This window comes from Fukomys damarensis, unplaced genomic scaffold (assembly GCF_012274545.1).
Source record: "Fukomys damarensis isolate Sample0158 unplaced genomic scaffold, DMR_v1.0_HiC HiC_scaffold_13, whole genome shotgun sequence".
Taxonomy (NCBI): Eukaryota; Metazoa; Chordata; class Mammalia; order Rodentia; family Bathyergidae; genus Fukomys; species Fukomys damarensis.
Genome location: NW_022900925.1, coordinates 36,522,909 through 36,538,080, shown reverse-complemented (window position 1 = coordinate 36,538,080; position 15,172 = coordinate 36,522,909). Strand labels below are relative to the sequence as shown.

Sequence of the window (15,172 nt, the reverse complement as noted above, 5' to 3'; positions counted from 1 at the left end):
AGGATCAGAAATGAGAGCCCCGAAGGCCATTGGGCCAGATCAGATACAGAAGAATCCAAGATGGTCAGGAGGGTGCTGAAGTGTGGGAGGGCCCAGGAACTGGAAGGTCAAGGTCAGGAAGCTTGCTGCAATAACCAGCGGGAGTCAGAGTCTGTCCTGGAAGCCAGAAGGAACTAGAGACCAGTGTCCAAAGGCAATCTGTAATGAAGACTGGAGGTCCTCCAAAAGAGGAAGGACTGCCATATTGCCTTTATTGTCTCCAGGCTACAAGCTTATTGGTTGAGTCATGCACATCGGGGCGGGACTTCCCTCCTCAGTCTGGCCGACGTGTCAGTCATCCAGACACACCGGAGCTTTACCAACCTGCTGGGTGGTTCTCACTCAAATCAGGTTGGGCGGTGATGATGGATTAGACCTGGAGACTGTGTCTGTGTCTCCCTCCGAAATAACAGAGGAGTTTACCGTATTTCATGTTAAAAAGCCCGTTTCTTTGGCCTCATGCCAGGGCATTGGGCCAGACTTCCGGCAGCACCCTGAAGAGTTTTAAAGCGTCCACCTGTGCCAGGCCCGGCTATATTGTGGCCAGGAACAGTGCCCGAGGCAGGAGGAGGTGGCAGGCCTCTCCACAGGGGAGAAGTTTCAGACCAGCAGTTTCAGTCAATTTTCTGAAAAGTGAATGCTAGGAGCTGATTTATTAAAAGCCAGTTCTCAAAAATGTGTGAAATGATTATTTCACTGAAAACAACACACACACACACACACACACACACACACACACACACACAAATACTTTAACTTGGGACAGTGATATTTTGCAACAGATTCCCCTGGGAAAGGGGTAAAGTGTAAGTCTAAAAATTTTAACTAAGACAGCCTCAAAGCCCATTTGTGTACAAAGTGTAGAAGTGGAGGTGCAAACAAACAATCCTTACAGTCTTGGAAATTTGAATCACTTTTCAGCAACTTGGGTTGCTCCTTTCTTGTGTGTGTTTTCTTGAGGGAGGGTCTCTGTGTAGTTCAGGCTGCTGGCCTTGAACTCACTATAGCCCAGCCCAGTCTGACCTCAAACTCTCAGTGATCCTCCTGCCTCAGCCTCCCAAATGCAGTGATTACAGATGTGCACCACCACATCCAGCAGTTCATTTCCTTTTCAAACAGATTATTTTTGTCGAGGCTGGGCTCTGATGGTGTGGTTAAAGTGCATCTTTTAAAAAATGAAAGTTTGTACTTTATTCAGATTAAGTGCTCGTGTCTCCTTCGGCCTCTCTCGGTTCTGGAAGTTTCTCAGACTTGCCTTGCTTTTGGTGACTTTGCCAGTGTTGAGCAGCATGCTCAGGTGTATTTGGGAAGGCCCTCTGATGGAATTTTTCTGATTTTTCCCCACATGGCTCAGCTGTGAGTATGGTTTTGGGTGGAAGAGCCTACATTATCGAGGGTACATGCCACCTGCAGTCCTATCAGTGCTCATGTGTCGTTGGTCACCTGGCTGGACAGTGCCTCTCAGCTTTCGGTTTCTTTCCCTCCCATCTCCACACTGTCCTCTTTGTGACCATAAGGGTTTCTTTTTTCTCTGACAGAGCACGTGCAGACTTTTACACTGCTCAGGACCTGAATGCCATGAGATGCTGGTGTCTCTGTGTCTATTTGTTTTTTGGTACCGGGAATTGAACTTGGGTCCTTGCACTTGAGAGGCAGGCAGCAGAACCCCTGAGCCGAATCCCCAGCCCCTGGGCTCTGTGTCTAATTCTGTCAAGTTTCCACCAGTCCCAAATGCCTTTGCCTCTGGAAATCCTGCTCCCCCTACCCCCATCAAGCAGCAGGGGGTGCCCAGAGTTGTTTTTGGGAGATGGAAAGAGAAGCTCTGGGTCCCTCTCACAGGCTGCACACCCTTCTCTGACCTTGGGCAGCAGCTGACCTACACTCCTACACCATCTCGCTCTGCACCTGCGTGCTTCCCACAAAAACCTGGTTTGAGCTTTGCTTGATTTTTTTTTTTTTTCTGTACTGAGGCTGGAATCCAGAGCTTTCACACTGAACTACATCACCAGCCATTTATTTATTTAATGTTGGGACAGGGTCTTGGTAGATTGCCCAAGCTGGGCTTGAACTTTCGATCCTCCTGCCTCAGCCTCCCAGGTGTGCACCACCACAGGCTCTTACCTCTTTAGCCTTACTGGGCCCTGTCTTATGGCAGCCTCTTAAATACTGACACAGGACTAAGTCACATATTCTGGGAACTGGAATGTGTGCCGGGCACTTTGCTAAGTGTTTACCTGAAGTATACTATTTAAGTTCCCCAGGCAGAGGAAGTAGGAGCTGTTAATTCTCTTCATCTCTGGATGAGGAAAGGATCCTAGGAGGGCAAGGGGCTAATCCAAGGCTGTGTAGCAGAGTGGGTGAAGCCAGGGACTGGGCGACTCCAGTGCCTCCTGTTGAGAAAGCAGCCTTTCCCGGGGAGACCCAGCTCCGCTCCCTCAGAGGGGGCGACAGGGAAGGGAGCCCAGGGAGGGGCTGTGCCATGAGGCTTTTCTGGAGAAAGGTCTTTTGGGTCCGCTCCAATATGACCTTTGTCCGTCTTTCCAGGCGGAGGCCCTAGCAGCAAACTGTGGACAACACGGACTTAAAGCTGGCAGTGAAATCATCCGCCAGGCAACAGTCACAAGCATCTTCCAGGAGCCCTGCAATCATAGCATTAGGATGATGGGGTGGCGGGCATTTAGCTCAGTGGTTCTGCCGCCTGCCTCGCAAGAGCAAGTGCAAGGTCCCGAGTTCGATTCCTGGTACCCCCCCAAAAAAAAAGAGATGGGAAGCAGCCACGAGGGAGAGGAAGCCTGACCAGGCCAGCGATGCCCTCCTCTGGCGGTCCCCGCTGGGGTCAGGAGCTCCTTGCTCTCCTTGTGGTTCTTGGTTCTCGTACCCTGCGTCCCCTGGCTTTGCTTGCCCCTCGGCCTGGCCCCCTCCCCCTGCACACACTGGCTCCTAAAGAGCTAAAGTGATGCACAATGAAACGAAGGGCCCTGTGCAGAAAAACTGCCACAGCCCTTGCGCAAGGTGGCGCCCGTCCAGTGCCCCAGGGGTTTTGGTAGTTGGAGGGCGGGCTTCTCTGCTCAGCGCAGCTCTGCGGCTGGGCAGGCCTCCCTGAGAGAAGCCGCCCGGCTGGCCGCCTGCCCCACCCGCTGGGGACCCCTGCAGACCAGGCTGGGAATTGCAGCGCTCTGCTTGGCCACCCGCTGGGCACTCACGTCTCCCGGTGACAAACACGCGTGATCCTGCCCGCGTGGCAGGGTCGCGTGTCCCACGCGTCGACGCTGCTTAGTTCCCTTTCCGCTGTGCGCCCCGCCCGCCCACGGACGCCCCAGATCCTCTCGGAGAGGAGGTGGCCGGGAGAGGTGTCACGGAGGGGCCTGGCTCCTCCTCCACACCCCCAGGACGCTGAAGGAGCGACTACCCTCTAAGCGCCGTCCCGAGACCCTGGAAAGGCCCGGGGTGAGGGGGGGACCCTGAAGGAAGGAAGGGGTCTGAAATCCGGAGCCTTTTCAGCTGCAACCGGAAGGTTACGGTCCTGGGGCCAGGCCGGATCCCACCGCGGCAGGCTCAGGCTCTGAGCTTTCTAGGACGCCCTTTGACCTTTCCTCCAGAGCCTTCCCGGCATTCTTTGGTTTTGGTTTTGTTTTTGTTTTTTTTTTTTTTTTTTTGAGACAGGGTCTCACTATGGTAGCTGAGACTGACCTGGAACTTACCATGTAGCTCAGGCTGGTCTCGAACTCACAGCGATCCTCCTGCCTCAGCCTCCCGAGTGCTGGGATTACAGGCATGAGCCACCATGCCTGGCCCTTCCCAGCATTCTTAATCGCGCGGTGCTTTGCTCCCTGTCTTTCTTCTCTCAGCTTCCCTCTTTAGCAGGCAGAGGGAGGGCAAGAGCCGGGGACCCTGGAACCAAGCAGGTCCTCGTGAACGTCTGAACCAACAGTGGAAACTGCTCGGGTCTGGTGTCCGATGGGTTCAGATTTCAGCTGTGTCCCTGCGACACTGACCCGAGCTGGGTCCCAACCTGTGTCCCATCTGGGAAACCGGGATGACACGCCTTCCTCCAGGACAGCTTGAGAGGCAGGTGACTGTGAAGGCCAGGACCCTCCAGTGTGAGCTCTGTCCCACGGCCGCTGGCTCGCGGCAGAGCCCCTCATCTTTGGGATGGGACGATCAAGAAGCAAGGCTGGGGAACTGGGGGGCTTCCGGCAGAGGGGTCGGGCCTGTGAGGATGGACTGAGAGCACACGGGCTCTGACCAGTGGGTGGTGATGCCTGTGCAGGCTCCCACGAGTCCTGGTTGGTTTTAAACCCATTTTATTATTTTATTTTATGTGGAAGTACTAGGGCTTGAACTCAGGGCCTTGGGCTTGCCAGACAGGCACAGTGCCACTGAGCTACATCCCAGCCCATATTTTCTTTCTTCTTTTTGGTTGAGGACAGGGTATGGGATTGGGCAGCACTAGAAAGAAGGAATTTACCAAGAGATAAAAGTTCTCTCTCTGGTTTAGGTATTTACTTTCTGGAACAAAATGAAGTCTTTTTCATGTAGTGAGCAAGCAGCTGGGCCTCCTGTCATTCAAGAATGAGGGAGGCAGCCAGTGTGGAGGGGCACGCCTGTTATCCCAGTACTCAGGAGGCTGAGTCAAGAGGATCGCTGTGACTTTGAGGCCAGCCTGGGCTACATAGTGAGTCTAGGGCCAGCCTGAACTACAAAGGGAGATCGTTCCTCAAAAAGAAGAAGAAGAAGAAGAGGAAGAGGAAGAAGAAACGAGGAATTTGGTTTATTTCTTGGAGACAGGGTCTTGCTATATAGCCCAGGTTGGCCTCAAACTCACAGAGATCCTCCTGCCTCAGTCTCCCCAGTGCTGGGATTACAGGTGTGCGCCACCACGCCTGGCTGAGGACACTGTTTTTAAACAGAGAACAAATGGTCTGGAATCACCTCTCTGTCAGAGCTGAAAGCAAAGTAGGACAAACGCAGAGGAGGGGCCGTGGGGGAAATCAGCCTGATGGAGAGGCAGCCTGTGTGGAGCTGGGTGCCCTAGGATGACTCTTGAGGCTGTTGGCTGAGGAAGCAGTTGAGCTACCTGCTTGCTGGGTGCAAAGAGTACTGGGCTGGAAGAGTCTTGGTCTGGCTGTGCTGTTACTCAGTAGCTTTTCAGCCTCCCTCAAGTCATGGTTTAAAAATGTAGGGGCACTGGGTATGGTGCTGTATACTTGTAATCCTAGCTACTGGGGAGGCTGAGGCAGGAGGGTCACAAGTTCAAGACCAGATGTGGCAACTTAGAGGTATCTCAAAATACTCTTTCTTTTTGAATCGAACTGGGATCGAACTCTGGACCTTGTTCTTGCAAGGAAGGCAACAGAACCATTGAGCTAAATCCCTGGCCCTCAAAATACGATTTTAAAGGGGCTGGGAGTGTAGTTCTGTAGTATAGCATAGCACTTGCCTAGTTAGCATGTGCAAGGCCCTGGGTTCAACTCTCCGCACTGGAAAAAAAAAAGGTGGGGAGCTAGGCTAGAAGTTCCCGGGGATTCTGAAGCCCTGGATCCTAGCTGTTCCGCTGGAGTCTTGGGAAGGCTGGAGGGGTGACCGAGGGCCCCGCTGTGCCCACTCTGGGTCCTAACCCTATGGCTTCCAAACTCACAGATCCAGCACTTTGCTCTTTACACACCAGGGTGGGGTGCAGGCGCCCTCCCTTTCACAGAGAATCAGAGTCCAGGAGTCAGACTCTCTATCTGGTTCTCAGTGTTTGAATGCTGAAATCACCTGGGAGACTAAAACTGGCCATGCCTGAGTACCACCTCGGGTAACCCAGACTTGCTCGGCCCTGCGGTTTGTAAGACACTGAAGGTGATTTTCGTACAGCCCTGAGTTAACTTCCTCAGCCCTTCCTCCTCCAAGCACGGTCTGAGAACTGCATTTTGAGTAGCAAGGACTAACCGGGTTTTGGTATCCCAGAGGCGGAGAACTTGGGGTTGGGTTAAGCTGGGAGTGAGTCCGGGAGATGGGAGCAGTCATCCAGAAGCGGTGATGGTGAGGGTCTGCAGGAGGAGGCTTCCTTTCACAGGATGAGACTGGAGGAAGGGAAGACACGGGCGAGTGGTCTCCAAAAGCAGGGCGGCCGATAAGGCGTCCGGAAGGGCTTTAAAAATGAAACCTATTGGGCTGGCCGAGCCAGGTTCCTAACTTTTGTCTTTACAGGAAAGTCCTCGAGTCTGGAGCATCCCAGAAGCGTGAAGGAGAAGGTGCAGGACACGGAGAGAAACCTCCAGGGCCTGAAGGGGCAGAGAAAAGGTGCTTCAGCCTCCTCACCGGGTGACTCTGTTGGGGACAGGACCTGCAGGACCTACAGCAAACGGTGAGCGACCCCGGGGAGGACCAGGGCAGGGAGGGGCCGGTGGGAGGGCAGCTGGCACCGGAGGATCACCTGCTACAGAGGGACGGCGCTTCCTGCCCGCCTGCTGGCTCCCGGTGTTTGATGTCCTGGTCTTTGGAGAGCGAGCGCTTGCCGACAGCATTCTGGAGTTCGTGGATGTCTTGACAGGTGAGGGAGGATCTGGCTGGATGCAGAGGTGGAGGAACTGCTGCTCAGGGGGGCCTGGGGATCACGTCTTGGGGTGGGAGCCAACGGCCCTTTAGCTTCGCTTTGCTTGGCGGAGACCAGCAGCTCCCCTGCCCCTTGGTCCAGGCTGTGGTCTCTGACTGGGTAGGGAAAGGGGGCACCCAGACTCCGTGATTGGGCCCGTGTGGAGGCCCCGGTCCACTACTCTGCTTCCCGATAGCCCTGGAAGAGCAGCAGCAGTATCTGGGAGAAGAAGGACCCTTGCTCATGCTGAAGGACAAGGTGAGGGGGCCTCGGTGAGGCCTGGGTCACAGTAGAAGAGGAAGCGATGTTTTCAAGGGACCCAGAAGTTCCGGGGTGCCGTCCTTTGTTACTCCATGGTTCCCTGCCAGCGCACGTCCGTGTGGCTGGAGACGACCCCGGACGTGGGTCTCCAGGGCGACTGGACATGGGTTCCTTAGGCTCTGTTGCTTGCCTGTAGGCATGGGGCGTGGGCATGTGACTGCCAGGCGGTGGCTGGCGTGGGCTGATCAGGGGCACCGCGCGGGCTCTACCGGAAGGAGCCCCCGACAGTCCCTGTGTCTGCGCGTGCGCTCGCGACTGCGCTTGCCATTTCCGGTTTGTTTAGTTGTTCCCAGCTTTTAGGCTGCTGGGTTTCCCTCCAGGTGGAGGCCGTCCTGGAGGAGAAGTGGGGTGTGCAGACCAGCAATCCTAGGACACGGGCCATCTTTGTCCGCTGCCTCGCTGTCTCCAGGCTGCTGCAGCCGGGGAAGCAGCCCACCGCCTCCTAAAGAGCCCCTTCCCCACCCTCCCGAGCCCATCCTGAAGTGGCCACCACCGCCATCATCCTGTCACCAGAGGGACCTCATCAAAACATGCAGATGGCTTCCTTCCAGGGGCCCCTTCCCCGCATGGTAATGTCCCCAACCAGCCTGGACTGTACGCACGGGTTTCTGGTTAAAGCTGGCAGGTTGATTGTATTAATTTCTCTCTTGAAACCTCAATGAATGACAGTAGAGCAACTGGGAAAGTAGAAGCCCTCGAGGATAAAAAGAAAGCAAAGTCAGGGGATTTAACACATCTTTAGAAGCTAGAAAGTGAGGGCCTGACGGGGTGTGTGTGTGTGTGTGTGTGTGCGCGCGCTGTTTTCATCATCAGAAGTCTTTAGTTCTGTTTTATATTCTCAAAATGTAATTAAAAGTTAAAGAAATAATGTGGGTATACAGCATTTCAAATACATCTCCATTATTAAGTAGAAGGTGGAGCTGCTGTGCACCTCTTCCTGCTGGGGACCAGAGGTAAGTGACATCTGAGCCCTAAGGCGACTTGCGCCGGGTGAGAGACTTTTGCTGTTTACAAGTCAGGCACACGGGGCTGCCTGTGGCCGGCCTTGCGGATGGATGGTTCTGGAAGCCAAGCCCAAGGGCCTCCCGGAGTGGGCTACACTGGAGTCTCAAGGGTGATGTCTTCGTAGTAAAGGTGACTCAGCAGTGGGCCCGTGGCTCCAGCCACCTTGAGGGAAAGCAGAAAAGGCTTTTGGGTACATAATGAAGAGGTTGTAGAAGAGAAGGGAAAAAGTATTCTGAGACGCTGAGATCAGAGGCGCCTTGCTGAGGAACTCAGGCTCTCACTCAGGCAGTGGACTTGGGTGGGGACGTCTTGGGCCGAACACACTCTTAGGTGCCTGTCAGAAATCAGATGTGACCTTCATTCCCGTAAATGATCATTTAGGGCCAGTGAGTGGCTCCCAGAAAGGCACCGACAATGAATGAGCAGAAATACCAGACAGCAGAGGGAGAGATGGACGCAATCAGTGCTGGAATTCCTGGACAAGGTTATAAAAACAATGATGCTTAAGACCTGTAGTCCCCAGCACTCAGTAGGCTGAGGCAGGAGGATTCCCAAGAGTTTGAGGCCAGCCTGGGTTACATAGTGAGTTCAAGTCCAGACTGACTTGCATAGTGGGACCCTGTCTCAAAAACCAAACAAACAAAAGTTCAGTCAAAGTTCCAAAAGCAGAAGACAGTGAGATTCAGGCAGAGGCCATACTTGAGACAATGGTTGAGAATTTTGTAGAATTAGAGGTAGTGAGCCATGGTTTTAGGAAGTGCAGTGAATCCATAGCAAGACCCAAAAAGATATATCCAAAATGATTCCACATGATGTTAAAAAAAGAAGAAGAAAATATTGCTTAGAAAGCCACACTTTGGTGGTAAAATTCCAAGAAAAGTAAGGAAGTCCTTAGAAAAACATTCTCTTTGGAGAAGGGGTGTCTGAAAGCAGGGTGTGAAAGAAGGGAGCAGTATTTTATTTCTCTGGGTGGTAGGTAGTTCGAGTGAGAATTATTTGTTAGGCTGCATTTTTTTTTTTTTTGTACTGGGGATCGAACTCAGGTCCTTGCTCTTGTGAGACAGTCGCCAGAACCACTGAAATCCCTGGCCCTAGGCTGCATTTTTATGTGAATACTTTTCTTCAACTATGATGTGGTTCACAGTAAAATAAGTAAAAGAATGTTGATGTTCACTTTTTTGTTTTTTGAGACAGTCTTGCTATGCAGTCTAGGCTGGCCTAGAACTCACCAGGCAGCCCCAGGGGGTTTGGCCTGGAAGCGGTCCTCCTGCCTCAGCCTCCCAAGTGCTGAGATGACAGGCGGCACCGCCCCCAGCTGGCTCTGGCACTGAGGGTGGGTTCCCTGTGCTCCACTGAGCACCATTTTCAGTCCAGTAGGAGGCGTCCAAACCACCGGCCCCCTTCAGCTTCCTATTTCCTTATCTTTGTTTTCCAAACACCCCAGCCAGCTCTGTATTTACTTTCTGATTCCGCTTGTGTTTTGGGATCACGCAGAAGAGCCCTCGCTGAGACACCCAGGGGGCGCACTTGGAGCCCTGTTCCTGCACCTCAGGTCCTTCTCCCCGGGGAAGCTGTAGGTTCCCCGAGTCACACGACTTCCTGACAGCCACACTTGGCCGCTTTAGCGAGAAATACACAAGGTCTTTACCTTTTCTTTCTTTTTTTGGGGGGAGCGGTGGTACAGGGACTGAACCCAGAGCTTTTGTGGTGAACAACATCCCCACCTCTATTTTATTTTTTAACATTACGTCCCTAGACAGGGGCTCACTAAATTGCCCGGATTTGGGATTACCCTGCTTCAGCCTCCTAGTGTGCAACCTCCCATGCAATCCCTGGGCTGAAAGTTTTGTCTTTGACTAATTCAATTCTAGGCACCTGGTTCCTTGTGAAATAAGCAGCCTGCTACAGCTGAAAATCATTCCCTTGTTAGGCCACAGGACATCAGTACTAACGTAGGTAAATGTTTGACCCTATTATTGTAACTTTGAAACAGTTTTCTTGAGCTCAGGCTTTGTTTTTGACTTGGTGTGTACACCCTCCCAGTATACACACACTGGGAGGTAAAGGTGTGTATAGCAATCTGTCTGTTCCTCTAGGCTCTTCCTTCCAAGGGACTAGAGAAAGTGATGAAACACAGGAGGTCGAGGAAGGCAGGAAGGGCCCCCCTCAGGAACTCGGCAGGGTCAGGACAGCTGGCCAACTGCCTACCGCAGCAAAGCAAAGTGTCAAAAGAAATGGGAGCATAAAAAAACAAAATATAAAAGGGGAAAATGTGTCCTGGCAGCTGGGTGTGGCTGTGTACACTTGTACTACTAGTACTAGGAAGGCTGAGGCAGGAGGATCTCTGCGAGTTCAAGGCCAACCTGAACTACATAGCGAGACCCTGTCTCAAAAAAAAAAAAAAATCATGATCAGAACTTGTGTTCTGGGGGAGTTTTGTAAGGAGAGGGAAAGACCTTCAAAGGGAGGTAACATCAGCCAGGAGCAGGTGGTCATCATGTGATAGGTTAGCCCCTCAGTGCTGGTCCCCCTTTGCCCTGCCCATGATGTTTTCCCTCCCTGGGGTTGGCTGGAGTTTGTACCTTGTAGCAGCTGTTTGCTTATCTGGTACTTTCCCATCCAACAGCTTTGTTTGCAGAGCTCACATAACCTGTTAGGAATAATTGCTATTAGGACAAATCTCTATTAAAAATATTTTTATTTAAAATGTAAAAAATTTTTCATGAGTCAGCCTTGGCAGTACGTAATGATTACAGTCACCGTGGGGAGTTGGGGAGTGCGCAGAGTGCATCTTCATTTTTATTTTATTTTATTTTATTTTTTTGTACTGGGGCTCAAACTCAGGACCTTGAGTTTGCAAGGCAGGCAGCGGCACCACTGAGCCAAATCCCCCGCCCTTTCAGAACACATCTTAGTGCCTTCCCTACCCAGCTCACACCTTTATCTTTTGGTTCCCTTTCCATTTGCAAAAGACCTGTCTCCCTGTTTCCTGCTACCTACCTGTCTTCCGTTTTGCTCTTTACAGTTTTGGAGTCTCGCATATAAAAGAAGCCACGAGATGCTGAAGCCTGTGTGTCTCAGCTCTTCCACAAGTCGGCGTGGACCCCCGGTGCCTCCGTTTTCCCACTTACCTATGAGAGACAGGCAGGTTAGTAACCAGAGAGCCTGTGTTCTGGTGACACCGTGCTGACTCTGTGGTTGGGATAAAGCCCATTTGGTGAGTGAGGTGAGGTGGCGCACACCTGTGATCCCAGCGGCCAGGGAGGCTGAGGCAGGAGGATCGCCCTGAGTGCGAGGCCAGCCCGCATTCCACAGCCAGACCCTGTCTCGCTGAATGAATGAATGAATGAATGTGTATTTCCTTGGCCGGTAGCCGTGAGGAGGGCTTTGTCACCCTGGCTCTGGGAGCAGGTTCAGCTTCTCCAGCGTTCATGCCTGGCAGTGCCCAGCAGCCCCCAGCTCCACAGACTCTCCTGCTGTGTCTGACAGACCGCCCTCCCTGCGCCCCGCTCTCTGCTTGGCTGCAGAGCTCTCAGGGGCCGCGTTCTCCTCAGCAAGCTGCACCTGACACAGGTTGAATCCTCCTTGGGCTTCTTGGGTGAAGGTTAGGAGAAAACTCTGTAGCACCCCACAAAAGAGAGGGGTGCAAAACTGTGTGTATGCAGAGCCTTTTGGAATAAAGGCTGTGGTCGCTAAACAAGGAACCCGTGACAACTGAAAATATGGAGTAGTTGAGGAAAGAGGCCATAGCTGGCTACTCTTCGTATCTGCTATTTCTGTATTCCTTAGAGTTCTCTTTACATCTTCTTATTTTATTATTTTGACTTTTTTTTTCTGGGTACCGGATCAAACTTAGGCCCTTGCACTTGTGAAGCGGGCAGCGGAACCACTGAGCCAAATCCCCAGCCCTATTTTGACTTTTTGAGACAGGGTTTCATGATGTGGCCCAGCCTGGCCTTGAACTCAAAGCGATCCTCCTGCCTCAGCTTCCTAAGAGCTGGAATAACAGGGCTGTACCACCACATCTGGTCTCTCTTTACATCTTGCTAGCAATTCTCTGTTACTCCAATCCCTTGTATAGTTAATTATCCTCTTTATAATACTTCCTCTGATTAAAGAACTATTTTCTGTCTCCAGACTGAACCCTGACTGGTGTACAGACTTAGTGTTAATAAATGGTAGGAAATAGTACATTTTGTTATTTTAATTGAATGGAACAGAATAAGAAAGGAAATACATCTATACATATAAACACAGAAAAATCTTTTAAAAAATATTGGCTCAGGACTAGGAGTGTAAGTCAGTGTTAGAGCATTTTCCTAGCACCCGTGAGGCCCTGGGTTTGAATTCCAGCAAAAACAGACGGTGGGTAAAAAAATAACAAAGGGCACAAGTGACGCCTTTAATGTAAAAATTAACTACCTGAAATCTCATTTATTTATTTATTTTGGTACTGGGGATCGAACTCAGGACCTTACGCTTTTGAGGCAGGTGGCAGCACCACTGAGCTACCGCCCCAGCTGCCAGTCTCAGAGGAGTGATTACTTTCTGGGGGATGGAAGCAAAATGGTGATAGAGAGTTATACAGAAACCTCACATGAACTTGCAGTGTTTTATTTTTTTTTAATCTAAGGTAAACAGAAATCCTTAAGCATATGATGAAAAAAAAATGCAAAATCCCATGATCAGGAGCTAAAGCAGCTTAGCAGGAAAAAGACAGCTTAATTTACATCAGAACATCTCTCTGGTCACGCTGAGCAGGATGAGATGCATAGACACCTTTCGGTAAATATTTAAGGATAATCTATCTTGTAAGGGGTATAAAAGTCGAAGGCATTTTGGGCATCATGGCACATGCTTTTAATCCTAGCACTGAGGCTGAGGCAGGAGGATGGCTACGAGTTTGAAGCCACCATGGGCTACACTGTGAGTGCAGGGTCAGCTGGGAGTACATAGGAAGACCTTGTCTCAAAAAACAAAAATAAAAACTGTAAGAGAGAATCAAAGTGGCAGTGCCAGCATGTGTGGTGCTACAACCTATAACCCCAGCACTCTGGGAGGCTGAGGCAAGAGGATTCCAAGTTTGAACTCAGCCTGAACTGTTTAGGAAGACTCTGTCTCAAATAATTAAAAAGGTCTGGGGACATAGCTCAGTAGGAAGATCTTGCATTCATTCTCAGATACCACCAAAAACAAACAAAAAAACCCAAACACCCAAAAAACCTAGTGCCTGTGCATGGCCTCTTAAAACAAATTTCATGTATCATTGACTAGGAAGGTCTAGGACCCCAGTACCCCCACCAAATAAACAAAGGAGAGAGAAACAAGAAATTGAGAGTTCTTAATTGCTTACATGATCAGAGATTCTTTTAGTCAATGAAAGTAACCTTTCACACATCAGCAGGAAATGTTGCCAACAGTATCATGGAATTTAGTAAAGCCATTCATGTTTTTGGCTACTTAACAGGTGAAGACAGGCACCTACAGGCAAGGCCTAATGCTTTTAATGCCACAAAGATTTCCAAATGCCCCAGATACCAGCAAAGGGGAACCTGGGTACTCCTTACTTTATTGGTTTTTGTTTGTTTGTTTTGTTTTTTGAGACAGGGTCTCACTATGTAGTTCAGACTGACCTGGAACTCACTATGTAGCCCAGGCTGGTCTCGAACTCACAGTGATCCTCCTGCATCAGCCTCCCAAGTGCTGGGATTACAGGTGTGCGCCACCATGCCTGGCTTTTTTTTTTTTTTGTACTGGGGATCGAAATCAGGTCCTTGGATTTGCAAGGCAGCCGGCAGCACCACTGAGCTAAATTCCCAGCTATTATTTTATTGTTAATAATCTATCAGTGTTGGAAAATACTCTCACAGCTGGACAAAGTACAAAATTCTACTCAGTGCTGACTCTTGTGATAGATGTGGTCACATGAGATGTACTAAAAATGCATATTTAGAAAGCTTGGCACATGCCTGTGGTCCCAGCATGGGGGAGGCTGATGCAGGAGGGGCCCCTTGAGTTTGAGGCCAGTCTGGGCTACCTCCTGAGTTCAAGGCTAGTGGGGACGACTAGCAACACTCCCATCTCAGAAAACCAAACAAATGAAAAAATAAAAATGTGTATTTAGAGAAGAAAAATAGTGGCGGACTTTTCCGTTGCAAATGTGAGGATTCTGTTACAATTTGTTTCCATCCAGTGAGTCAGGTACAACTTTGTTGCAATTTCAGTACTAACGCTATAAAGGGGAGGGCATCCCTTTAATTTTATTTCTGTGTCTGCCCTCTGTGAGACACTCGTTTAACACGTGCTTCTTATTTGGCTATTTAGCCTCAATACTTGGGGTTAAGTGGGAAAGGGTGAGTCAGTACAGGGGAGACATTCTCAGGGTTCAAAACACGGTGAGCGGGGTGTGAGCAGAGTCACCTCCGCAGGAAGAGCCAGTTTCATTACTTCATCCAATTACTAGGTATTCTGTGCACAGCCATGTGGGGGCTCAAAGACAGGCTGAGTAACTTCCTGCTTTATTAGACGCAGTTCCTCACACGGAGGAAGGAGAAAGGGTCCGGAAGACAGAAAAGACAATAGATAAACCTAAGTCAGTGTTGGAGGAGATATTCTGGATCATTTAATATAATCTCTTCATTTTACAAGTTAGAGGTTATTATTTTTGTTTTGGTTTTTTGACATGGACTGCTATGCAGTCCAGCTGGTCTTTAACTCACCATATAACCCAGGCTGGCCTTAAACTTGCAGTGATCCTCCTGCCTCAGCCTCCTCAGTGCTGGGATTACAGGAGTGCACTACCACACCCAGCTTTGAATCCATTTTTACCTCCTAGTAGGCAACGCCACTTCCCTTATTCTATAAGGAACAGGTAGCTGCTAAAACGGTGTGGGTCTGAGTTCACTCTGTTTCTTTGTACCAAGAATTGAACTCAGGACCTTGTGCTTGCTAGGCAGGCACGGTGCCACTGAGCTACATCCCCTCACCTGTCTTTGACTTTTTTCTTTTTCCGTCTCACTTTTCTTTCTTTCCTCTCAACTAATACAGCTAAATTTTATTTTCTGACAGCCCCTGGTCTAATAAAAAGAAAAGCCAAAACTAGCCAGGTATGATGGCGCACACCTGTAATCCCAGCACTCAGGAGGCTGAGACAGAAGGATCACTGCGGGTTTGAGGTCAGCCTGGGCTACATAGTGAGACCCTGTCCAAAAAAAAAAAAAAAAAAAA

At 50.4% G+C, this 15,172-nt stretch overlaps 1 protein-coding gene and 1 long non-coding RNA gene across 6 annotated transcripts in view; one reads left to right on the top strand and one right to left on the bottom strand.

Annotated features, from left to right (window-relative positions):
• The first annotated feature begins 3,124 nt into the window (after nt 1-3,124).
• LOC104859435 overlaps nt 3,125-15,172 on the top strand; it is a 13,238-nt gene continuing 1,190 nt past the window's right edge. Inside the window, exons 1-8 of one of the 3 annotated variants that reach the window (XR_004517021.1) lie at nt 3,125-3,486; nt 6,235-6,391; nt 6,470-6,577; nt 6,816-6,877; nt 7,261-8,429; nt 9,440-9,585; nt 9,817-9,901; nt 10,971-11,093. This is a non-coding gene — a long non-coding RNA (uncharacterized LOC104859435). Of the gene's footprint in view, nt 3,487-6,234; nt 6,578-6,815; nt 6,878-7,260; nt 8,430-9,439; nt 9,586-9,816; nt 9,902-10,970; nt 11,094-15,172 lie in introns of all 3 variants that reach the window. The other 2 variants (XR_002025213.2, XR_779380.1) reach the window with 2 other exon arrangements.
• Zpbp2 (zona pellucida binding protein 2) overlaps nt 8,037-15,172 on the bottom strand; it is a 22,738-nt gene continuing 15,602 nt past the window's right edge. For all 3 annotated transcript variants that reach the window (XR_779376.3, XR_779378.3, XR_779377.3), the window contains 3 exons: nt 10,946-11,076; nt 10,528-10,595; nt 8,037-8,107 (listed from right to left, as the gene is read on the bottom strand). The gene's annotated coding sequence lies outside the window, so the exon portion shown is untranslated. The remainder of the gene's footprint in view (nt 8,108-10,527; nt 10,596-10,945; nt 11,077-15,172) is intronic.